This window comes from Sapajus apella, unplaced genomic scaffold (genome assembly GCF_009761245.1).
Source record: "Sapajus apella isolate SASKATOON/1434 unplaced genomic scaffold, GSC_monkey_1.0 scaffold76, whole genome shotgun sequence".
In the NCBI taxonomy this organism is placed as follows: Eukaryota; Metazoa; Chordata; class Mammalia; order Primates; family Cebidae; genus Sapajus; species Sapajus apella.
The window spans coordinates 10,303,267-10,329,576 of record NW_022437016.1 but is presented as its reverse complement, the minus strand read 5'-3'; the positions used below and the strand labels follow the sequence as shown (position 1 = coordinate 10,329,576).

The following is a 26,310-nucleotide window of genomic DNA, read 5'->3' as shown; positions in this document are numbered from 1 at the left end:
TTGTCTTTTTTTTTTTTTTTTTTTTTGAGACGGCGTTTCACTCTTGTTAGCCAAGCTGGAGTGCAATGGTGTGATCTCGGCTCACCGCAACCTCCGCCTCCTGGGTTCAGGCAATTATCCTGCCTCAGACTCCTGAGAAGCTGGGATTACAGGCACGTGCCACCATGCCCAGCTAATTTTTTGTATTTTTAGTAGAGACGGGGTTTCACCATGTTGACCAGAATGGTCTCAATCTCTTGACCTCGTGATCCACCCGCCTTGGCCTCCCAAAGTGCTGGGATTGTAGGCGTGAGCCACTGCGCTCGGCAGGTTACTGTCTTTAATCTCTTTATTCCTTACCTTTTACAGGAAAACTCTACTTAATGAAACCAATAAACACTATTAGCAAAAAGTCAACTTAGGTGTATTTTGACATACAACCATTTTATTGGTATGACAGATTGTTTATCCCAAATATATCTACAATAATACCTTTCATTTCACGTGTTCTACCTACAACGTCATCTTCACAGTCCTCCCATCTAGTGATGAGGTCTGTGTCTCAATTTCTTAACCAGAGCAGACTTTTGTAAATGCCTCTACCAGTTGAGCATGGTTCAAATAACACGTCGCGTTTAGGGCTAGTTTGTAAAAATGCCACGCGCTTCTAACTTTCTCTCTTGAGAATCACTTTTGGAACTAGTTACTATGCGAGGAGCCCAAGCAACTAGGAGTGGCCTGTGTAAGAGGGAAGCTCCTGACTCTCAGCCTAGCTGAGCTCCCAGCTGACATCCAGGATCAACTTCCTAGCCATGTGAGTCAGCAGATCCTAATCCTTCAGATCCCCGTCACAGTGCCCTAATGGGTGCTCACGTAGTGTTTATATGTAGAGCAGAGATGAGTTGTTCCTAACAAACTCTACCCAAATTGCAGATTCATGAGCACAATGAAAGATTGTTTTAAGTCACTAAGTTATATGGCAGTGGATAACTGGATTGGTATTCCATTTTTGCCAGAGTTTAGAGTAGAGATCATACTATATGTCGAACTGCTTCAACTGTAAGAAAAAGATATGTTTTTACCTTTAGGAGCACTGTTAGTTTTATAAGAGAAGAAAAATGGATTGTATGTTCTCTTCCTTTATAGATTGTTATTTCACTTTCATTTTACATATTTATTTATTTTTTTTACTAAAGAGCATTACAAAACAAGAAATCAAATATTGGACAATAATATTTCTGCCTAGATAACTCCATTCTTATGTACTTCTAGTTTAGAAGGTTGTGTGCATGTTAATAAGCAGTGACTTTGGGTGATTCGAACCACATGTGTGACCGTGGAAGGCAGCATCCTCTTTGTAAATCACTTTCTTTTTTTTTTTGAGATGGAGTTTCGCTCTTGTTGCCCAGGCTAGAGTGCAATGGTGCAATTTCGGCTCACTGCAGCCTCCGCCTCCCAGGTTCAAGTGATTCTCCTGCCTCAGCCTCACAAGTAACTGGGATTATAGGGATACACCACTGTGTCGGACTAATTTTATATTTTTAGAAGAGACAGGGTTTTGCCATGTTGACCAGGATGGTTTTTTTTTTTTTTTTTTTTTTTTGAGACGGAGTTTCGCTCTTGTTACCCAGGCTGGAGTGCAATGGCGCGATCTCGGCTCACCGCAACCTCCGCCTCCTGGGTTCAGGCAATTCTCCTGCCTCAGCCTCCTGAGTAGCTGGGACTACAGGCGTGCGCCACCATGCCCAGCTAATTTTTGTATTTTTAGTAGAGACAGGGTTTCACCATGTTGACCAGGATGGTCTCGATCTCTTGACCTCGTGATCCACCCACCTCGGCCTCCCAAAGTGCTGGGATTACAGGCTTGAGCCACCGCGCCCGGCGACCAGGATGGTTTTGAACCCTTGACCTCAGGTGATCCACCTGCCTTGGCCTCCCAAAGTGCTGGGATTATAGGCGTGAGCCACCGCACCTGGCCATAAATCAATTTCTTTATCTATAAAATGGTATCTATTTCATAGGTTTGCTTTGAGACTTCAATGATACTGCCACAAAATATTGGCTGTTCATTACTACTGCTTTTTTTTTTTCCTAATAGAGATGGGGTCTTGATGTTGTCATGTTGCCCAGGCTAGTCTTTAATTTGTGGGCTTAATACAATTCTCCTGCCTTGGCCTTTCAGAGTGCTGGGATTTCAGGTGTGCATGCCCAGCCTGGACTTCTTGATAGTAAGTGATACTGATAGATTAGGCAGTGATACAATAGCAAAGACATGGAACCAATCTAAATGCCCACCAATGATAGACTGGTTAAAGAAAATGTGGTACATATACACCATGGAATACTATGCATTCATAAAAAGGAATGAGAATACATCCTTTGCAGGGACATAGATGAAGCTGGAAGCCATCATCCTTAGCGAACTAACACAGGAACAGAAAACCGAACACCACATGTTCTTACTCATAAGTGGGAGCTGAACAATGAGAACACATGGACACAGGAAGGAGCAACACGCATGAGGCCATTTGGGGGTGGGGGTGACGAGGGGAGGGAGAGCATCAGGACACAAATAGCTAATGCATACGGGGCTTAAAACCTAGGTGACGGGTTAATAGGTGTAGCAGATCACCATGGAACATGTAAACCTGTTAACAGATCTGAACGTTCTGCACATGTGTTCCACTACTGAAAGTAAAATTAAAAAAAGATTAGGCAATGGCGTCTCAAATATATTACTTGTTGTCACTATGTTTTATTTATTATTTATTTATTTATTTTTCAAGACTGGCTGTCTGTCTCCCAGGCTGGAATGCAGTGGCAGGATTATAGCTTACTATATTCCTGAACTCTTGGGATCAAGAGATCTCTTCTCTCTGCCTTCCAAGTAGCTGGGACTATAGGTGCATGCCACCATGCCCAGCTAATATTTTAATTTTTTTAGAGTTGGGGACTTGCTATGTTTCTAAGGCCGGTCTTGAACTCTTGGCCTCAAATGATCCTCTTGTGTTGGCCTCCCAAAGTGTTGGAATTACAGATGTGAGCCACTGTGCTTGGCTCCAGTATGTTTATTTTTTAACAAGCCCTTTAAATGTATTGATTAATATTTTACATATAATGAAATGTATAGATTTTAAGTGTTAAGTTCACTATATGTTTTTTAAATCAATTTTTAATTGTTTAGTATTTAGCTGATTGCAGGTAGCCAGCACCACCTGCTAAACAAAATGGAAGGAGGGGCTCAAGAGAGGATAACTTTTTTCCCACAGTGCTAGTGCTTATTAGCGGATAAGGTTTATATTTATTACCTCACTAGAAGACGGGGGAATTATTCACATTTACAAAGAGAAACTGAGACTTAGGTAATTAAAGTGATTTACCCAAAGTAACACAGCTAGGAAGTGGCACACTTAAGACAAAACACCATTTTGTTTTGCTCTGTAAAATTTTTGCTATGACTGACTAGTGATATTGACATTATTAAGAAAAACAAAGCTTGGTAGAGATAATTTCCTGTGAGGGTTTATTAAAGTCTCATAAAAGAAATGAAAGCCCATGATAAGGAGGTCTTCTGGTTTCAAATGCTTCAAAGTTCCTCAAGCTGCTGCTGCTGTTTTTTTTTTTTTTTCCCTTTTTTGAGATGGAGTCTTGCTCTGTCACCCAAGCTGGAGTGCAGTGGTGTGATATCAGCCCACTGCAGCCTTCGTCTCCTGGGCTCAAGTGATTCTCCTGTTTCAGTTGCCCGAGTAGCTGGGACTACAGGTGTGCACTATCATGCCCAGCTAATTTCTGTATTTTTAGCAGTGGCAGGATTTCATCACGTTGGCCAGGCTGGTCTCAAACACCTGACCTCAGGTGATTCACCCACTTCGGCCAAAGTGCCAGGATTACAGGCATGAGCCACCACACTGGCCAAAGTTCCTCAGGTTTCTAAAACTGAGATAGTATAATTTTATCAGGCATTCCTCTATAATGATTCAGGTAATCAGGTAAAACGAGTTGTTTTGGGTAACCTATGTACATTTTTACTTTTCAGTACAAAAGAATATAAAGACTAGTAAGAATGAAAATAATTTTGTTTCTAGGCAGTTCATGCTATTGCATGTCTCTTGTATATAAGAATTAGAGGCTGAAATGTAAGTGATATTATTTTATTGGATAATAGACAAGCCACATACTTCAGAGGAAATGATGGATAAGTAGTTATTGAAGTGTTACTGAGTGATAAAACCTCTTCAGGTGTGTAGGAATGTATTCTTTGAATCAGCATAGAATTCCTGCAAGCCTCAGATTTTTCTTCATTCTCTCATGTTTCAGATTCCTTTATCCTTTGCAGCATGTCAGATACATTAATGTATTTGAAAATTGGCATCAGGTAAAGAATATATATGATAAGTGAAAGGGTAAATGAGAGTTCAGACATTCTTTCTTTTCTTTCTTTCTTTCTTTTTTTTTTTTTTTGTGACAGAGTTTTGCTCTTGTTGCCCAGGCTGGAGTGCAATGGTATGATCTTGGCTTACCGCAACCTCCGGCTCCTGGGTTCAAGCGATTCTCCTACCTCAGCCTCTTGAATAGCTGGGATTACAGCCATGCACCACCAGGCCTAACTAATTTTGTATTTTTAGTAGAGACAAGGTTTCTTCATGTTGGTCAGGCTGGTCTCAAACCCCTGACCTTGTGATCCTCCCACCTTGGCCTCCCAAAGTGATGGAATTAGAGTGTGAGCCACTGTACCAGCTTTTTTTTTTTTTTTTTTTTTTTTTTTTTTTGAGACAGAGTCTTGCTCTGTCACCAGGCTGGAGTGCAGTGGCATGATCTCGGCTCACTGCAACCTCTTGTCTCCCGAATTCAAGTGATTCCCCTGTCTAAGCCTCCTGAGCTTGGGACTACAGTTGTACACCACCACACCTGGCTAATTTTTTGCATTTTAACAGAGATGGGGTTTCACCATGGCCAGGATGGTGTTGATGTCCTGACCTCATGATCCACCTGTCTCGGCCTGCCAAAGTGCTGGGATTATAGGTGTGAGCCACTGTGCCCAGCCGCCTTTTTAATTTTTAATTAAAAAAAATTTTTTTTTTTGAGACAGAGTCTTGCTCTGTTGCCTAGGCTGGAATGCAGTGGCATGATCTCGGCTCACTGCAACCTCTGCTTCCTGGGTTCAAGCAATTCTCCTGTCTCAGCCTCCTGAGTAGCTGGGATTACAGGCACCGCCACCATGCCCAGCCAATTTTTGTATTTATAGTAGAGACGGGGTTTTGCTATGTTGGCCAGGCTGGTCTCAAACTCCTGACCTCAGGTGATCCACCTGCCACAGCTTCCCAAACTGCTGGGATTACAGGTGTGAGCCACCATGCCCGACCAGACATTCTTTATTTTGCATAAATTATTTTTAAAATTTTTATTTCATGGAAAATGCCAGCTCAGATAATGGGATAATTAGGACAGATTTTCAAGAGAAAACAGTGATTTGTTCAACAGATATTTTTAAAGCATCTAATAGGTCAGGTACTTTTTTTTTTTTTAATCTTCTGAGGGCTTTTGATGGAGAGTCTGCTTGACATTCCTTTTTTTTTTTTGAGATGGAGTCTCACTCTGTAGCCAGGCTGGAATGCAGTGGTACATCTCAGCTCACCGCAACCTTCAACTCCTGGGTTCAAACAGTTCTGCTGCCTCAGCCTCCTGAGTACCTAGGACTACAGGCATGAGCCACCATGCCCAGCTAATTTTTGTATTTTTAGTAGAGATGGGATTTTACCATGTTGGCCAGCATGGTCTCAATCTCTTGACATCAGGTAATCCACCTGCCTTAGCCTCCCAAAATGCTGGGATTACAGGTGTGAGCCACTGCGCCTGGCCTGACAGTCTTAAAGTTACTGAAAGCAGAAAATGGTTTTCTCTGAATACATTATTGGTGGTTTTTGTCTCTTCGATTTTTTCCCTAGTTCTTATAAACTGGTAAAAATCTAGAGCTTTTATATATAAAATAATAAAATTTTACTTGTAATAAAAAATTTAAATGTTTTAAAATAAATACAGTGACTATTTCATATTACAGTATGTCCTGGTATCCCTTTCTCTGTTCTACTTCTTTCTGAGATGAAGTCTTGCTCTGTCACTAAGCTGGAGTGCAGTGGTGCGATCTTGGCTCACTGCATCCTCCACCGCCCGGGTTCAAGTGATTCTCCTGCCTCAGCCTCCCAAGTAGCTGGTACTACAGGTGTGCACCACCATGCCTGGCTGATTTTTTTTTTTTTTTTTTTTGTATTTTTAGTAGAGAGGGGATTTCACCATGTTGGCCAAGATGGTCTCAATCTTCTGACCTCCTGATCCACCTGCCTTGGCCTCCCAAAGTGCTGGGATTACAGGCATGAGCCACGGCACTCAGCCTCTACTTATTTTTTAAAATAAATAACAGTGTGTGTATATATTATTTTTCCCATGTTTAATCATTCTGGATTTTGCTTTGTGTCATTTTCCCTCTGCTAAAATATAAGCTGTGTAGGGACTGGGATTTTTTTTTTTTTTATTGATAAAGCACAGAAAAATGTGGAATTTAGTAGGCGTTCAACAAATTCTTTGTTGAACAAATAATACTTTTAATATTTTAAAGTTAATTCTAGGCCAGGTGCAGTGGCTCATGCCTGTAATCCCAGCACTTTGGGAGGCCAAGGCGGACGGATCACCTGAGGTCAGGAGTTTGAGACCAGCCTGACCAACATGGCAAAACCCCATCTCTACTAAAAATACAAAAATTAGCCATATGTGGTGGTGCATGCCTGTAATCCTGGCTACTCTGGATACTGAGGAAGGAGGATCTCTTGAACCTGGGAGGTGGAGGTTGCAGTGAGCCGAGATTGTGCCATTGCACTCCAGCCTGGGCAACAAAGCAAGGCTCTATCTTAAAAAAAAAAATGGAAAAAGTTAATTCTAGGCCAGGCTCGGTCGCTCATGCCTGTAATCCCAGCACTTTGGAAAGCTAAGTTGGATGGATCAGGAGGTTAGAGATCGAGACCATCCTGGCCAACATGGTGAAACCCTGTCTCTACTAAAAATACAAAAAAATTAGCTGGGCATGGTGGCGCATGCCTGTAGTCCCAGCTACTCGGGAGGCCGAGGCAGGAGAATTGCTTGAACCCAGGAGGCAGAGATTGCAGTGAGGTAAGATTATGCCACTGCACTACAGCCTGGGCGACAGTGTGAGACTCCATCTCAAAAGAAAAAAAAAGCTTAATATATACACAAAAAGCATATATAACATATGTATACTTTATTATTTTTTTTTAAATTAATTTATTTTTTTGAGACGAAGTCTCACTGTCACCCAGGCTGGAGTGCACTGGCATGATCTTGGCTCACTGCAACCTCCGCCTCCTCAGTTCAAGCGATTCTTCTGCCTCAGTCTCCTTAGTAGCTGGGATTGCAGGCATGTGCCATCACGCCTGGCTAATTTTTTTTTTTTTTTTCCCAGTAGAGATGGGATTTTACCATGTTGGCCAGGCTGCACTCGGCCAATATATGTATACTTTAAAGAAGAATTATAGGCTGGGCTTGGTGGCTCATGCCTGTAATCTCAGCACTTTGGGAGGCTGAGGCAGGCAGATTACCAGAGGTCAAGAGCTTGATACCAGCCTGACCAACATGATGAAGCCCCGTCTCTACTGAAAAAATTCAAAATTAGCCAGGCATGGTAGCACATGCTTGTAATCCCAGCTACTCAGGAGGCTGAGGCAGGAGAATTGCTTGAACCCATGAGGTGGAGGTTGTAGTGAGTCAAGATAGTGCCATTGCACTCCAGCCTGGACAACAAGAGGGAAACGCCATCTCAAAAAAAAAAAAGAAGAAGAATTACAAGTAAATGTCGTTGTTCCCACTGGTCAGCTTAGAAAAATAGTATGGTATCAATTCTTTGAAAGTTCCTCATATTCCTCTTTTCTGTGGCATTTGCCTCCTTCCCTCAAGTATTGGAAGAATGAATTAGTTTTATTCATTTGCATTTTTTCATGATTTTACAACGTGGATATAATTAAATATAGTATTTAAATGACTGGATATGACTATAACTATAAATCGATTTTTTAGTTTTAGGTTTGTTAAATTTTATATACATGAATTGACACTGTATGTATTCAGTTTGCTTTATTCATTCAATATTAGGAGTTTGAGATTCATTTGTATTGATGCATATTGATATACTCCATTTATTTACACTGTTACATGGTGTTCAGTAACATCTGTATGTCACTATTTTGTCTGTGGGCGGTTGGTTTGTTTCTAAATTACAAACAATGCAACTACAAACATTTAAAAAGTATATTCTGGTGTACATGTGCTTCAAGAGTTTCTTTAGGCTGGGTACAGAAGCTCAGGCCTATAATCCCAGCACTTTGGGAAGCTGATGTGGTTGGATCACCTCAGGTTAGGAGTTCAAGACCAGCCTGGCCAACATGGCAAAACCCTGTCGCTACTAAACATACAAAAATTAGCTGGGCGTGGTGGCGCATGCCTGTAATCCCAGCTACTTGGGGGACTGAGGCAGGAGAATCTCTTGAAGCTGAGAGGTTGAGGTTGCAGTGAGCCGAGATCGCACCACTGCACTCCAGCCTGGGCAACACAGCAAGACTCCATCTCAAAAAAAAAAAAAAAAAAAAAAAAAAAAAGCTGGGTGTGGTGACACATACCTGTAGTGCCAGCTACTTAGGAGGGCCAAGGTGAGAGGATTGTTTGAGCCAAGGAGTTCAAGGCTGCTTTGAGCTGTGATTATGCCATTGTGCTACAGCCTAGGCAACAGAGCAAGACCCTGTCTCTGGGAAAAAAACAAGGACATCCTTCAGGTTATATATCTAAAGAAATTCTGAGTCATATAAAACGGGCATTTGTCAATTAAATATGGACAGTTGTTTTCTTAAATGGTTGTACCAGTTTACACCGCCATCAGCTACTTCAGTGAGAATTGCAGTTTCCTTCCTTGCCAGCCCTTCGTATTTTAAATATTTAGCTATTATAGTAGGCGTATAATATGTTTTGTTTTTAAGGAAAATTTATTTTATTCTTCAGTAACTGTAGTTACTAGTGGAGTGTATGTTAGGTATTGTACAACTTCTCAAACCTTAGAATCATTGTACACCATCAACTCATTCCCTGTACCAGGGGATTTTCACATAGCATTTGTTTTTTATGCCAGCGACTACTAAAAATCAGCTTCACAAAGATAGGACACTATTGAAAGGAATGTTGAGTGACCTGTTAAAGTTGAACTACCTAGAACTTGTAGTTTGCATAGTATCCGACAGATGTCACTGTATTTCCCTTGAAAATTTAAAGTATTTTGCAACATCCTTGTGAATTTGCTGTGGTACCCCAAGGCACCTGAGCACACAGTTTGGGAACCATTGCCTTAGCATGTTAATCATGGTTACCTCCAGAGATTGAAATTTTGGATAATTAAAAAAAATTTATACTTTCTGGATTTTCAACGTCTTTTATAATGATCATATAACACAAGAGGTGATATGATTATATATATTATACATTATGATTATACATATTACATTTACTTTTTAAAATTTTTAAGTAAAATTCATACTTTTTTCTACTTTCTTTAGTCTTTACTTCATATCCTTTTTCTGTTGCACTCAGGATACCACATTACAGTTAGTCATCGCATTTCCTCGGGATCCTCTTGCTAGTTACAGTTTCTCAGACTTCTCTTATATTTGATGACTTTGAAAATTTTGAGGGGGCAAAAAAATTTTGAGGGGCATTGGTCAAATATTTTGTAGAATGTCTCTCAACTGGGATTTGTATGGTGTTTTTCTCATGATTAGATTGGATTTTTAGGTTCTGCATGATTTATTTCTATTGACAGGAAACTTGATTACATTACATTACATTAGGGTTTGTCACATTTCTTCATTGTTAAGTTACTACTTTATTCACCCTTTTCATACTGTACTCTTTGGAAGGAAGTCACTGCACAGTGCACACTTAAAGAGTGAAGCTTGTGTTCCACTTCCTTGAAGATAAAATACCTACATAAATTAAGTTTTTCTTTTTTTTTTTTTTTGAGACGGAGTTTCGCTCTTGTTACCCAGGCTGGAGTGCAATGGCGCGATCTCGGCTCACCGCAACCTCCGCCTCCTGGGTTCAGGCAATTCTCCTGCCTCAGCCTCCTGAGTGGCTGGGATTACAGGCACGCACGCGCCACCATGCCCAGCTAATTTTTTGTAGCTTTAGTAGAGATGGGGTTTCACCATGTTGACCAGGATGGTCTCGATCTCTTGACCTCGTGATCCACCTGCCTGGGCCTCCCAAAGTGCTGGGATTACAGGCGTGAGCCACTGCGCCCGGCCAGTTTTTCTTCATTTAATATTTGTCTGTATATTCAATCATATATTTGTATAATTGGACTCATGGATGTTTGTTTCATACTTTGGGTTATAATCTAGTACTACTTTATTTTGTTGCTCAAATTGTTCCAGCATTGGTCACTGGGAGCTCTTTTAGTTGGCTGATAAGTCCCTTTGACATACCACTATCATTATGGGTTTGTATTATTTTATTTTTTAAGCATTTCCTTCCTTTTCTGCCTCTACAAGATTCCCCAGGTTCATCTTGTATATTTCGTCAGCCATAGAATCAGATACTTCTCCAAGGATCCCTGATTCCTTTTATTGGAGAATAGCATTATAAGCCAAGAACTGGGTGTTAGGTGTGTTTGTTGCTACCGGGGCACACTGTGGTTTTAATTTGCATTCCTGTGATGATTGATGACTCCAGACACCATTGTATATGTTTATTGGTTATTTATGTATCCTGTTTGTCATGTGAAAAGCCTAAGACTTTTTCCCATCAGCAGTGTTGCATAGGTATTACAGAGACTGTATGGCTCACAATGTTTAAAGTATGTATTATCTGGCCTGTTAGAAGAAGTTTCCTCACCCCTATAGTTATAATCACTATTTTAATGTCAGTTCTGTTCTCGGTTGGTTTTGATTGGTTGATTTTTCTCATATTTTATTGCTTCTTTCCATGTTTAGTTATCTTTGAGTAGATGGTAGACATTTTAAAGATACTTGATTTTTTTTTTCTTTTTAATAAATTTCTTGAGACTTTTATTGGTATGCAGTTAAATTATTTGGAAATATTTCTGTTCTTTATGGTCATACTTTTAAGCTTTGTTAGATGGATCAGAGCACCGTTTAGGGCTGTCATCCCTAGGGCATATAACTCTACTATTGTGACATGACCCTTCTGAATACCAGGGAATTATAAGGTTTTTCAAGTCTGGCTGGTGGGAGCAGTCACTGTTACTGTCTGTGTGTGAGTTCCAGGGACTGTTCCCTCTAATCCTCTCAGATGGTTCTTTCCTCTGTCTTTGATAGTTTTCTTCTACACATGGGCTGATTAGTACTTGATGGAATACTTGAGAGAAACTCTCCCCAGATCTCTAGTATTTTCTCTCTGTGAAGCTTTCTCCTCTACAGCATTCTGTCCTGTGCACTGTAGATGCCTTAGTCTCTCTAGACACTCAGCTCCATCTTTTCAACTCAGGGCTTCTGCCTGAGTTCCCCTTCCCTGTGCTACATCCTAGAAATGCTCTCAAGGCAGTCAGCTGGGGTAGTTGTAGGGCCTCCCCTCTTTTGTCCTCAGAGATCACTGTCCTTGTTGCCTAATGTCCAATGTCTTGAAAACTGCTATTTAGTCCAGGAATGTCCACCCTTTTGGCTTCCCTGGGCTACACTGGAAGAACAGTTGTCTTGGGCCACATGTAAAATACACTAACACTAATGATAGCTGATGAGCTAAAAAAAAAAAAAAATCACAAAAAGATCTCATAATGTTTTAAGAAAGTTTATGAATTTGTGTTGGGCCACATTCAAAGCTGTCCTGAGTTGCATGTGGCTCGTGGGCCATGGGTTGGACAGCTTGATTTACTCTATTTCATCTGCTTTCTTTCCTGTTTTCTTTTCTTTTCCAGATAGGAGGGTAAATCTAGTCCCCATTACTATACCTTAGTAGAAGTAAAAGTCTTTTTTTTTTTTTTTTTTTTTTTTTGAGATGGAGTCTCGCTCTGTAGCCCAGGCTGGAGTGCAATGGCACGATCTCGGCTCACTGCAACCTCCGCCTCCTGGGTTCAGGCAATTCTCCTGCCCCAGCCTCCTGAGTCACTGGGATTACAGGCACGCGCCACCATGCCCAGCTAATTTTTTGTATTTTTAGTAGAGACGGGGTTTCACCATGTTGACCAGGATGGTCTCAATCTCTTGACCTCGTGATCCACCCGCCTCGGCCTCCCACAGTGCTGGGATTACAGGCTTGAGCCACCACGCCCGGCCGAAGTAAAAGTCTTTTAAGTGGCCGGGCGTGGTGGCTCATGCTTGTAACCCCAGTACTCTGGGAGGCTGAGGCGGGCAGATCACCTGAGGTCGGGAGTTCAAGACCAGCCTAACCAACATGGTGAAACCCCGTCTTTATATATATATATATATGTATATATATATACATGAAGTCTTTTAAGTCTTCTTTAAAAAAAGCTGAATGGATGTTTAATTTTACCAAATGATTTTTCTGTATCTATTGAGAAGATCATATGATTTTTTTTCTTTCTCTTTTTTCCTCCTAATGTGTTGAATTAGTTTGATTTTTTTTTTTTTTGGATGTTAAACCAACCTTAAATTTCTGTAATAAACCCAACTTAGTCACGATCCTTTTTTAATATATTGCCAATTCAATTTACTCATGTATGTTTTAGGATTTTTGCATCTCTATTTTGTATATAATACTGCCTTTCTTCAGGTTTTGACATCAAGATTTTCCTTATAAATGGTTATCCAAGGGTATAAAGTGGGTTGGGAAATGTTCCTTCTTTTTCTCTAGAAAAGTTTGCATAATATTGATGTTGGTTTTTAAAGAGAAAAGGTTTACTTGGCTCACGGTTCCACAGGCTGTTCAGGAAGCATGGCAGCATCTGCTTCTGGGGAGGCCTCAGGGAGCTTTTACTCCAGGCCTCTTATATGGCAGGAGCAGGATTGTATTAGTCCATTCTCATATGATTGTGAAGAAATACCTGAATTAAAAAAATAAAAAAGAAATACCTGAGACTGGGTAAATTTATAAAGAAAAGAGGTTTAATTGGCTCATGGTTCTGCAGGCAGAACAAGAAGTACAGCAGCTTCTGCTTCTGAGGAGGCCTCAGGAAACTTACAATCATGGTGGAAGGTGAAGGAGAAGCAGGCAGGTCTTAATGGCCGGAGCAGGAGCAAGAGAGTTGGGAGGCAACCATTTCTCATGAGAACTGACTATTGCCAAGTTAAATCATGAGAAACCACCCCTATAATCCAATCACCTCCCACCAGACCCCACCTCCAACAATGGAGATCACCATTTGACATGAAATTTGGCCAGGGACACAGATGCAAACCATATCAGTCGCCCAGACTGCTCTTGAACTCCTGGCCTCAAGTGATTCTCCCACCTCAGCCTCTTGAATAGCTGGGACTATAAGTGTGTGCCACCATCCCCAGCTAATTTTTAAAATTTTCTTTTAGAGACATAGTCTCAGTATGATGATTTTATTTGAACCGCTGTTTAATTACAGATCTACTTCTTCAATAGATACAGGACTGTTTAGGTTTTCCATTTGCACTTGTTTCAGTTTTGGTCAGCTGTGTTTTTCTAGGAAGACGAAAGATCTGTTCAAGGTCATACATCTTATAATATGAGTAAACTTTCCAATCTTTAGCTTTTTCAAATGATGTCATACCAATATAATATGTACGTTTAAATTTGTAAACTTTTTCATCTTCTCTACTAGAGTATCAACTAGTGGGCAGATTCTATGTTTACTAAAACTTTCTATCATCTGAGTCTTAAGGGCTATAGGTATTTGAATTAAATTAAAGCATGCTTGGAGCCAGGCATGGTGGCTCATGTCTGTAACCCAGCACTTTGGGATGCCGAGGTGGGTGGTCACTTGAGGTCAGGAGTTTGAGACTAGCCTGGCCATCTTGGCGAAACGCAATCTCTACTAAAAATACAAAAATTAGCTAGGCATGGTGGTGTGCGCCTGTGATCCCAGCAACTCTGGAGGCTGTGTTTGAACCCGGGAGGTGGAGGTTGCGTGAGCCAACATCACACAACTGCACTCTAGCCTGGGCAACAGAGTGAGTCAAAATAAATAAATAAATAAATAAAATAAATACCTTGATTTAAGTAGTTGCTTCCATAGTTCACTTGGGCTTTGTCAGTCAATAACATATACATTTTACTTCTGTAGTAATAGGTTATTAATGAGGGAAAAATATGTTAGGGTATGTATTAAATAAAAAGGTGGGAATAGTGAATTGAAAGTATAGTTCTTTAAATTATTTACTCATTTTAAAATTTATTTTTAGAGATGGGGTCTTGCTCTGTTGCTGAGGCTGGAGTGCAGTGGCACAATCATAACTCACTGCAGTCAGGCTCACTCCCCAGCTCAGACCTTCCTCCTGCCTCAGCTTCCTGAGTAGCTAGGACTGCAGGCACATGCCACCACACCTGGCTGATATTTAAAATTTTCTTTGAGACAGAGTGTCACTATGTTGCCCAGGCTCCTCTTGAATTCCTGGCTTCAAGTTATCCTCCCACTTCAGTCTCCCGAACAGCTAGGATTACAAGCATGAGCTATCTTGCCTGGCTCTGATTCTTAAACGTTGGGAGTTCCATTTATATTGTACTTATTTTTCTCAATTACAGTTAATTTTGTTTTTATTTCCTGAAACCTAGTAGAATATGTATTTGCTTATAATTCAAGGGCATTTGAAAGAAAGAAAAATAACTCAAGGCCAGGCATAGTAGCTCACACCTGTAATCCCAGCACTTTAGGAGGCTGAAGCAGGAGGATCGCTTGAGCCCAGGAGCTCAAGACCAGCATGGGCAACATAGTGAGACTCTGACTCTACAAAACACCAAAAAAAAAAAAAAAAAAAAAAAAAATTAACCAGAAATGGTGGCACATGCCTAGCTACAGTGGGAGAATTGCTTGAGCCCAGGAGGTCAAGGCTGCAGTAAGCGGTGATTTTACCTCTGCACTACAGCCTTGGCAAAACAGTAAGACCCTGTCTCAAGAAAAAAAAAAAAAAAGGAAAAGAAAAATAACACTTTCAGCATATGATTTAGCAAAACCATTTTGATTTTTCTTTAAGAGAGATTGTAACTTGAATCATTCTAGCAGGGAGAATTTAATGAATATTTAACATTTCAATGCAATAAAATATGTCCATATTGTTATACAAGACTTAATGTAAGATTCACATGTTTGGGAAGAATGTGGGTTTGAATGGTGAGGGTTCAGTTGAAGATCTATTTCTATAAAGTACATAATTTGTTGCCAAAGAAAATATTACCTAGCAGTGGGTTACATGTGCCAAGAGAGGCCAGAGAAGTCTTACAGTAGAAATTGTACAGAGGAACTGTCAAACTAGATCCCTGATGATGTCAGATGGGAAATAAAGCTCTTGATGCTAAAATATTTTACTAGATGACTAGGGCATTGGAAATGAATCTTCCAATGCTTGTGTTTTTCATCTTGCTTTTATTTGAAGACAATCAGAATGATTTACACTTACAAATTTAAACTGTTTAAGGTATTTAGTCCGAAATTTAAGAAACTTTCCAAGATCATATTGGCTAAATATTGACTTAACTATATCTTTGTCTTAAAAAGTGTTTATCCTCTGAGATTAAGATTTGGAAACTTAAAAGGAGAGAGGCTTTAGGTTCTTGGAGATAAAATATAGTAATGTAAAGAATTTCCTTCTCTATGCCAAAAGTGGAAATGTAGAAAATATGTATAAGTAATTGTGCCAAAGTATTTATCTGTGGTTCTCTTTATTCTTAAAATACATTGCCTGTTTCTGCTATACACATTCAGATACATTGTACAGAATTACAGAGATTTGAACCTGAAGGACTTTAAAGAACATTCAAATTTCTTTATTTTGTGGGGAAGGGAAATGAGACATGTAACAGTAAACTGATAAGAACAAATATTACACTTGATCTTAGCCAAAAGGCCAAGAAGCGATAGGTAATATAAAAATACAAATAGTTTTCCCAGTGTCATGAAGGGAATAGGAGCAGACTTAGGTCTTGGAGAAATAGAACATTTTCTAATTTACTGTTGTAGTAGTGAGTTATTTGAATTTTTATTTTTTATTTTAGAGACATTGTCTCACTGTATCACCCAGGCTGGAATGCAGTGGTAGCAATCTTCCTGCCTCAGCCTCCTGAGTAGCTGGGACTACAGGGACATGTCACCATGCCCAGCTAATTCTTTAGTTTTTTGTAAAGATGGGGGCTCACTATGTTGCCCAGGTTGGAGTTGAATTTTTAGAGGTATGTGATGGCTTTGTTTTTGTTGTTGTTTTTAAATTTTTATTATTTATTTAAAAAATAAAGATGGGGTTTCACCATGATGGCCAGGCTGGTCTTGGACTCCTGATCTCAGGTGATCCACCCACCTCGGCCTCCCAAAGTGCTAGGATTACAGGCATGAGCCACCACGCCTGGCTGTCTTTGGGTTTTTTTTTTTTTTTTTTTTTAATCACCAGATGATTTATGAAAGTTGATGGATCAGTTGGCTGTCAGCAAAAGTGAAAAACTGTCAAGCCCCTTTGAAGACTGTTACTATTAAGGAAACAAAACAGTGTTGACACCAATGTTTTTTTTTGAAACAGGATCTTACTCTGTCACACAGACTGAAGGGCAATGGTGTGATCTCGGCTCACTGCAGCCTCTACCTCACAGGTTTAAGTAATTCTCTTGCCTCAGCCTCCTGAACAGTTGGGATTGCAGGTGCCCACTGCCACACCTGGCTTATTTTGTGTTTTTAGTAGAGACATGGTTTCACCATGTTGGCCACACTGGTCTTGAACTCCTGACCTCAAGTGATCTGCCTGCCTTGGCCTTCCAAAGTGCTGGGATTACAGGTGTGAGCCACCACACCCAGCCTAGGCTAGATTTTTGAGGGAGAGGCCATCTTTTTTTTTGTTTTTCTTTTTCTTTTTTTGCCACAGGGTCTCACTCACCCAGGCTGGAGAGCAGTGGCACAGTCTTGGCTCACTGCAGCCACTGCCTTCTGGGCTCAAGCTATTCTCCCACCTCAGCCTCCCGAGTAGCTGGGACCACAGGCACCTGCCAGCACGTCCAGCTAAATTTTTTTGTTTTTGTAGAGATGAGGTTTTGCTATGTTGCCCAGGCTGGTCTTGAACTCCTGAGCTCAAATGATCCTACCCGCCTCAGCCTCCTAAAGTGCTGGAATTACAGGTGTGAGCCACCATGACTGGCCTTAACTTTTTGACTTAAGTTTGAAGATGGTTATTGGTTTGAAATATATATAGTGCTTATAAGAGTTTTCACTTAGGTAGTTTAAAACAATGATTATAAGATTAGAATGTGGCAAAATAAAATTTTGTCCCTTTAATACAAATTCATTGTCAAGTCATTCACTAAATAATGATTGGGTAAAGAACTATTTTGGTCACAAATATCCTACCTCATTATTATGCTTAGAAATATACTCTCTCTTTTGGGAAACAACATGATTTACTTTAAAAAAAGTATTTCATGGTTTTGCCTGATTAGGTGAGGTCAATATTTTGCCTTACTGTAGATATTTGCTATTTTTGGTGAACATTTCTTTTTAAAAATGGTTGAGCTATGACCCAGGTTTTTGAAATTGTACCAACACATTACCAGTGTAGCTTTATACAAATATGTCCCCACATTTGTCAGTTTGCACTTATTGCTAGTCTGTACCATATTTAATGTGATAGTGGAGGTCAGAGGTATACTTATATAATTATGCACTTTTCAGTTTCCTTTAATCATTAGTAAAAGTGATCAACGTAGTTTTATATGATTTGACCCAGGAGTTTATGTCATTTGAAGTAATGCTAAAGCCCTCCTAACTTTGCAAAGATGCATTCTCAAGTTGTTAATTTGGGAAGTTATTTTACTTGCAGCCAATTAGATAAATGTTTCTGTCAACTCCATCCAGTGACTTCTTCAAGAAAAAAAGCTTAAAGTGATTCTAGCTTTCTGTTGTAACAGTGCAAAGAGTTTTTCTTCTTTCCTTTTTTTTTTTTTTTTTTTTTTGAGGCAGGGTCTTGTTCTGTCACCCGGGCTAGAATGCAGTGGCATGATTACATTTTACTGTAGCTTCAACCTCCCAGATTCAAGCAATCCTCCTGTATCAGCCTCCCGAGTAGCTGGGACCACAGACGTACACCACCATGCTTAGCCAATTTTTGTATTTTTAGTAGAGATTGGGTTTCACCGTGTTGTTCAGTTGGTGTTGAACTCACTCCTGGGCTGAAGTGATCCGCACACCTGGAATCCCAAGGTTTTGAGAGGCTGCCCACCTTGGCCTCCCAAAGCCTTGGGATTCCAGGTGTGAGCCACTGCACTAGTCCTTTTTTTTTTTTTTTTTTTTTTTTAAAAGTAAAATACAGCTGGGCGCGGTGGCTCACGCCTGTAATCCTAGCACTTTGGGAGGCTGAGGTGGGTGGATCACCTGAGGTCAGGAGTTCAAGACCAGCCTGGCCATCATGGAGAAACCCCGTCTTTAAAAAAAAAAGTAAAACACATTGTCAGAAATCGCTTCATTTTGCATCATTTGTGCAATATTAGTTTTGTTTGTTTTTTCCTTAATGTCTTGAGATCCAGGAAAGATGATCTGAAACACAGAATTAGAAACACAGAATTAGACTAAAATCTTTTAGGGAGATTGTGAAGTATTTAGATTTAAAGTCTAGAGTTAATAAGTAATGGCAAAGATGTAACTACAAACTTCACAGTGTCAATGACTTAGGATGCATTCATGACTCTTCTCCATTAAGATTTCAAATTAACTTTTAAAAACTAGGTACCTCCATGAAACATGTATGCATCTTACTGGACACTCCTTTGTCATTTTCCCACTTCTGCCAGATGGGTTTTAATATAATAGGAAGAATTGTTATGATGTCAGCTCCATTGTAGTTTGAACTGGAATGATTCTGTTTTCTTGTCAACTTGAAGAGTCCAGCTGAATCACTTTCTAGTGATTGCCTTTGTTTTTTTATTAAGTGTTCATTTCTACTTGTAATAATCCTGTTAGGATGCACGTTAACCAACTATATGTGAAGGCCTGGCTATATGGAGCATAAAATTAGATATGCTTCTTTCCTTTGGCTCACAGTCTAAATTTAGTAGGCGACAGTTTCCTTTCCTAGATGTCATTAAAAATAGAAGATACCCATCTGTCTGGAATGGGTTAGATACACTTCTGCCTACAGGCTGAGAGATGAATTATATAACACTAACTTCCTTTTAGCCCCAAGTTTCTTAGAAAAATAATGTTTCTCTTTTAATAAAGAGGCCAAGAGTATATAGTTTGAATGTTAACCTTAAATTATCCCATAAGTTTGTGAAACTCTGGAAGACCTAAGAAAATTGAATTTTGAGGAGAAATCACAAAGATAAGGTGAAACAGTATCACTTAAGAAATTGGCTTTGAAGTAAACTCTTTTTCCAGTCCTAGATTTACAGTTTACTAGCTGTGTAAGAAAGTTGTTTAACTTCTCTGAGATTGTAACTTCATTAATGTAGTTGGAATAGTAAGGACTGCTTGTTGAGGAGCAAATTAAATGAGTGAATATTTATAAAGTACTTTTTTGGGTACTTGGGATGTAAAAGACATTTCTAGTAGTGGTTATTGTTGATGTTAATATTATATCTGGTTCTTTTATTAAAAATCTGCCATCTTGCTGTTAAAAATCTTAATTTAGAGCTCAGGATATAATATGAGGTCAGAATTAAATAGGGAATTCCTAGGAGTATTTGGAGTCCTGGAAGTCATTTAGAAGAGGACTGAAAATCATCCCCAAAGGACTACCTGTGTTAGAGGATGCAGAAGAAACGAACACAGACTGCGAAAAAGCCATCAATGAGGTGAAAGGAGAACCAAGAGAATAATGTCATGAGATTCAAGAAAGACATTGCTTACTGGGTCAAAAAGTTTCTTCAGAAGTTCATTTAAAAATATTTTCAGCTGGGCGCGGTGGCTCACACCTGTAATCCCAGCACTTTGGGAGGCCAAGGCGGGCAGATCACAAGGTCAAGAGTTCGAGACCATCCTGGCCAACATGGTGAAACCCTGTCTCTACTAAAATACAAAAATTAGCTGGGCATGGTGGTGAGCGCCTGTAGTCTCAGCTACTTGGGAAGGCGAGGCAGGAGAATTGCTTGAACCCAGGAGGTGGAGGTTGCAGTAAGCCGAGATCACGCCACTGCACTCTAGCCTGGTGCCTAGTGACAGAGCCAGACTCTGTCTCAAAAAAAAAAAAATTAAAAAAAAATTTTTTTCAGCACTAGGTGATACCAGGCAGGGAAAGGCTCTGAGGAAACCATTGAATGGGGCAAATAAGAGGTCCTCGTCTTTGAGAGAGTAGAAAAATGGCTGTAGACCTAGACTTGATTAGGCAGAGAAGGAAGCGTGCAGTGAGGAAAAGTAGAGGGCAGGCGCGTAAGATGGAACCTCATGAAAATTTAGTTGTATGGAGAAAGAGAGAGAGATGAGTTAAGGAACAGGAGAAAGGGTTTGGATAGGGCCGGGCCTGGTGCCTCATGCCTGTAATCCCAGCACTTTGGGAGTCCTAGGCGGGTGGATCACCTAAGGTCAGGAGTTAGAGACCAGCCTGGCCAACATGGGGAAACCCCACATCTACTAAAAATATAAGGATTAGCTGGGCGTGGTGGCACACACCTGTAATCCCAGCTACTTGGGAGGCTGAGGCAGGAGAATCGCTTGAACCTGGGAGGCAGAGGTTGCAGTGAGCCGAGATCGCACCACTGCATTCCAGCCTGGGTGACAGAGCGAGACTCCATCTCAGAAAAGAAAAAACAAAAAAACAGTGTTTAGATTTGTTTGTTTCATTTTGCTAAGAGAAGAAATTGGCATGTTTGAAGGCTGAGGGAGAAGTGAAACTTACTGGTCAGGGAGTAGCTGATGGTCAAGTTGTGGTTGGAGGCAAGTGGGACTGGAATCCAGTGTACCAGTGGTGGCTGGAGGAGCAGCTGTTCTTTGTGAAAGAGGAGGATTGAGGGAGGGTAAGTTAGATTGAGGCTGGAGGGGAAAATGAGGAAATTTATGTCTAATGGCCTCTTATCTGTTTAATTAGGGAAATGTTAATGAACTCATTATTGGGATAATTAGGATAGATGAATAGATCCTTTTCTACTGCTAAATAAATAAAAGTAGACTTAGGAAAAAGGAATATCATCATTTTCCTATGGAAGCATATATTATTATGACATTAGACCAATAGTTCTCAACTAGGGGTGATTTTGTCCCTCAGGGGACATTTAGTAATGTCTGGAGACAGTTATTTTTGTCACCGATGTGAGGTGTGTTACTGGTATCTAGTGTGTGGAGGCCAGGAATGCTGCAAAACATCCTGCAGCGCACAGGATTGCGCCCACATCAAGGTCTCAGGTGTCCATAGCGTTGGAGTTGAGAACCTTGCCCTAGACCAGTATGTGCCTACAACATACACTTCAACAAAAGCTAAGAAGTTCACATAACAGCTTGATGTATCTATCCCCTTGTGGGAAGTCACAGTATATGTTAGTTTTTTAAAGTCTGAAAAATCCTCAAAAGAAAATCTAAACTGTTTAGCTGACTGACATTTTCCCTGCTCTTTCATAGCAACTGTTAACAAACACACTGAGAAATATATTTAGAGGGAAAGGATGTACTTTAGTCTCTTGGCTGATCAGTACTATGTATTCATCCCTGTATTTCTAGTGTCTGATACAGTTTCTGGCACATTTTGTGGTATGAAATTGACTCCAGCCTACACCATTCCCCTGAACTCTAGACTCAAAGTTTCAGCTGTCTGTTCTGCATTTTTGCTCAGATGTCCAGTAGCTTCTTACCCCTAACACGCCCAAAGTGGAGCTCCCAGTAGACCCTCAGACCTGTGGTACTTGCAGTCTCTTCTTAGTCAGTGGCTGTTCCATCCTTCCAGTTGCTCAGACCTAAGGCCTTGGAGTCATTCTTCACCTTGTTTTATCCTCTATATCCAGTCCATCAGTTAAGTCTCAGCTCTATTTCTAGGAAATATTCAGCATTTAACTATTTACCACTCTCTCCACTGATTTAAGCTGTGGCTTGAGTTGTTAGAGCAGGCTTATAACTGGCTTCCCTGCTTCCATTCTTGTCTCCCAATACAGTAGCCAGTGTGATCCTTTTAAAATGTCAATCAAATCATATCACTCCTTGCTCAAAACGCTCCAGTGGCTCCTCATTTCCCTCAGCATACAAGCTGAAGGCCTTTTGGTGGCCTACATGGCTGTGTGCGAACTGGTTCTTCATTATCTCTCTGACCTCATCCCTTCCTCATCAACCTAAGGCCGGTTCTGCTTCAGTCTCAGTTGGGTTTTTGTTGTTGTTAAGAGACGGGGTCTCACTGTGTCGCCCTGGCTGGATTCAAACTCCTGGACTCAAGCAGCTCCCCTTCTTTAGCCTCCTGAGTAGCTGGGACTGTAGGTGTGCATCACCGTGCCCAGCTCAGTCACAGTTTTTAGTTCAGTGTTTCACTGTAGCTCAGACGCATCAGGCAGGCTAAGTTGGGGCCTGTGCACTTGCTCTTTTCTCTGCCTAGAATAATTTTCTACCAGATTTCCCTCATGGTTTATTCTTTCACCTCTTTCAAGTTTTTTTGCTCAGATGTGATCTTAGTGAGGTCTTTAGTGATCAGCCTGTTTCCAGTCGCAGCTGTTTGTCTCCTTTGTCTGCTTGCTTTTTCTCCAGAGCATGTGTCACCATCTAATATACTATGTAATTTATATAATTTGTACTGTCTCCCCCAACTAGAGGTAAGTTATGTTAGTCCAATAATATTTTTTGTGTGTTTTGCTCACACTGTGTCATCTGCAATTCGAATATTGTCTGACATGTAATAAGCCTTTAATGAATGATTGTTGAAAGAATGAATAGTGATTAAAGCAAAGACACTGACTTAGGACTGAAATTGAGTCCTGGTGCTGGCACTTTTCTGCTTTGTGATCTTAGGCATGTCATTAACCTATCTGACCTACTTAGTCATCTCTAAAATGGAGCTAGTAGGACCAAGTAGGTTTGTCTTGAGGATTCAATGCAAGAATCTGTGTAAAGCTCTGAGCTCAGAATCTGGGGCATAATAAACAGTCAATAAGTGATAGCTCTTATTACTGCTTTTTTTCCCCTTCTAAATGTGAAAACCTGGGCCACTTCTGACATATATGTTGCAGGTTGCAATTATAAGCTAAATGTGGACAGTCAACATAAGAGACGGGCTACTTATGGATTTGTAGAATACACTGATATTTGTGCTTTAAAATCTTACATTAAAGCATAGCAATCCCTTTAAAAAATTAAATATGGAATTTTTATATGATCCAGCCACTCAACTTCTGGGCATATGCCCAAATAAATTGAAAGCAGGTACTTGAACAGATTGGTACACCAAGGTTCATAGCAGCAGCATTCACAATACGAAAAGGTACAGATAACCCAGATGTTCATTGATATAGATGAACAGCTACACAAAATGTGGTATATCCATACAATGGGATATTATGTAGCTGTAAAAAGGAATGAAATTCTGACACATGCTACAACATGAATGAACGTTGAAGACACTGTGCTAAATGAAATAAGCCAGGCACAAAATGACAAATATGATTCCACTTATACAAGGTACTTAGAGTAGTCAAATTCATAGAGACAATAGAATTTAACACCTGTTACTGACAGACACATGATCCCCCTATATTCATTATTCCTTCTAAAAGTCTGGAATGTTCAAGGCCAGCCAGAGCCTAAGCCAAAGTACCATTGATAATTCCTACATTTTGCCTAAACATAAGATGTGCATTTGTTTTTCTTTGAAGGATGAAAAGTGGGCTGGGTGCAACGGCTGTTGCCTGTTATCCTAGCACTTTGGGAGACCAAGGCTGGTGCATCACGTGAGGCAAGGAGGTCGAGACCAGCCTGGCCAACATGGCAAAACCCCATCTCTATTAAAAATACAAAAAAATTAGCCAGGCATGGTAGTGCACACCTGTAATCTCAGCTACTGGGGAGGCTGGGTCACAAGAATCACTTGAACCTGGAGGCAAAGGTTGCAGTGAACCAAGATCACACCACTGTGTTCCAGCCTGGGCAACGGAGTGAGATACTGTCTCAAAAAAAAAAAAAAAAAAAAAGAAAAGAAAGGATAAAAAGTGATTTCTTTCATAATAAAATTCTATAGGAATTACATCATGCTTAGTTTAATTTGGGGAAGTATCTGCATATACATTTTCTCCATTTTTTTCCTGGATATGAATATGTATTCTTAAAATTCCTAAAGGATGCCAAGAATGTAGCTAACAGTATCAGAAATAAACTTCAAGGAAGTGCTGCTTCTCTGCATCTCAACAAAATCCCTTACAAGTAAATCTGTTTTTAAAGTTTGTCTCAAAACATTTGCAGTAAAGACAATTTTGGACACATTTGTCTAATTCTTTTTTTTTTTTTAATCTGTGATTTTGCCAGTTGAGAAGACCTGGAAACAGGAGGGAGAATTTTGATGTTGTAGATGTTCTTGTTGATTAAGGGATAAGGGCACATACAGACAAACCCAGGAATTATCTGACTTCTGCTAAAACACTAACAACAAAACATCTCCAGTACTAGCATGGATAATTGCTTTTGGCATAGTAGCTATTACCTCAGATAGACTGAAAGTTTAATAACTGGATTGGAGACTTCCCTTTGCAGTCCACAAATAGGAAAAACACCACCACAGAAGTTCTCTCACACATCTGACCCCTTTTGTTTCTTTTTTTTTTTTTTTTTTTGAGACGGAGTTTCTCTCTTGTTACCCAGGCTGGAGTGCAATGGCGCGATCTCGGCTCACCGCAACCTCCGCCTCCTGGGTTCAGGCAATTCTCCTGCCTCAGCCTCCTGAGCAGCTGGGACTACAGGCATGCGCCATCATGCCCAGCTTATTTTTTGTATTTTTAGTAGAGACAGGGTTTCACCATGTTGACCAGGATGGTCTTGATCTCTTGACCTCGTGATCCACCCGCCTCGGCCTCCCAAAGTGCTGGGATTACAGGCTTGAGCCACGGCGCCTGGCCCCCTTTTGTTTCTTAATTTACCAACAATGTGACTGTGTCTTACAGCCATGCCTCTTCTTAATATTCTTAAATTATAATGTTACAGTTATTGGCCTGCCAAAATGTTTGATATATAAGGTTGAACAGTTCCAAATAAGATTGACACAATCTTGTTACTCATGAGAGTTTGTTTTTTCAAGGCTTCTGTTTCATTTTATGTACCAGTATAGTCATTTTGTAGAAAATAAAGGTTACACTGCTTTATTAAGTCTCTTTTACAATTGTAATCCAGATTTACCATTCAATAAGAGATAAGGTTGTTATATTTTCAGTCATGTTCTAAATATGTGCTGGGCCTGATGACTTACGCCTGTAATCTCAGCATTTTGGGAAGCCGAGGCAGGAGGATTGCTTGACACCGGGAGTTTGAGACTGGCCTGCACAACATAGCAAGACCTCGTCGCTGCAAAAAATAAAAAAGGCTATCCAGGTGTTGTGGTATGCATTGGTAGTCCCAGCTACTGAGGAGACTAAGGTGGGAGGATCTTTTGAACCCAGGAGGTTGAGGTTGCAGTGAGCTGTGATTGTGCCATTGTACTCTAGCCTGGGCAAGAGAGTGAGACAGGGTCTGTTAAGACAGGTTGCAGTGAGCAGAGATTGTGTCATTGCACTCCAGCCTGGGCAATAAGAGTGAAACTTCGTTTAAAAAAAATTCTTAGAATATTCATACTCTTATAAACATTCTTATATATGTAAGAATATATACATAAAAGAATATATATACATTCTTAAATAATGTTGATGTTGAAATATCGAAATTTCTATTGCTATTATTTTAATCATTGGAGGATCATGAAATACCTATAATCTCTTCTTCCTTGGAATGTATATTTCAAGCAACATATCCTTCTGAAATATCCAGAATTTTTTTTTTTTTTTTGAGACAAGTCTGACATTGTTGCCCAGGCTGGAGTGCAATGGTACGATCTTGTCTCACCTCAACCTCCACCTCCTGGGCTCAAGTGATTCTCCTGCCTCAACCTCCTGAGTAGTTGGGTTTACAGGCACCCACTACTACACCCAGCTAATTTATATATATATATATAGATATATATATATACACATATACATATATATAGAGATATATATATACGTATACAT

At 40.2% G+C, this 26,310-nt stretch overlaps 1 protein-coding gene and 1 non-coding gene across 6 annotated transcripts in view; one reads left to right on the top strand and one right to left on the bottom strand.

The window, feature by feature from the left end:
• Positions 1-26,310, top strand: part of SCAI (suppressor of cancer cell invasion) — a 180,008-nt gene that overhangs the window by 25,382 nt on the left and 128,316 nt on the right. The gene's annotated exons all lie outside the window — the stretch shown is intronic.
• On the bottom strand, positions 15,860-16,046 carry LOC116532490. The gene has a single exon (XR_004260885.1). It is a non-coding gene; the product is annotated as a U2 spliceosomal RNA (small nuclear RNA).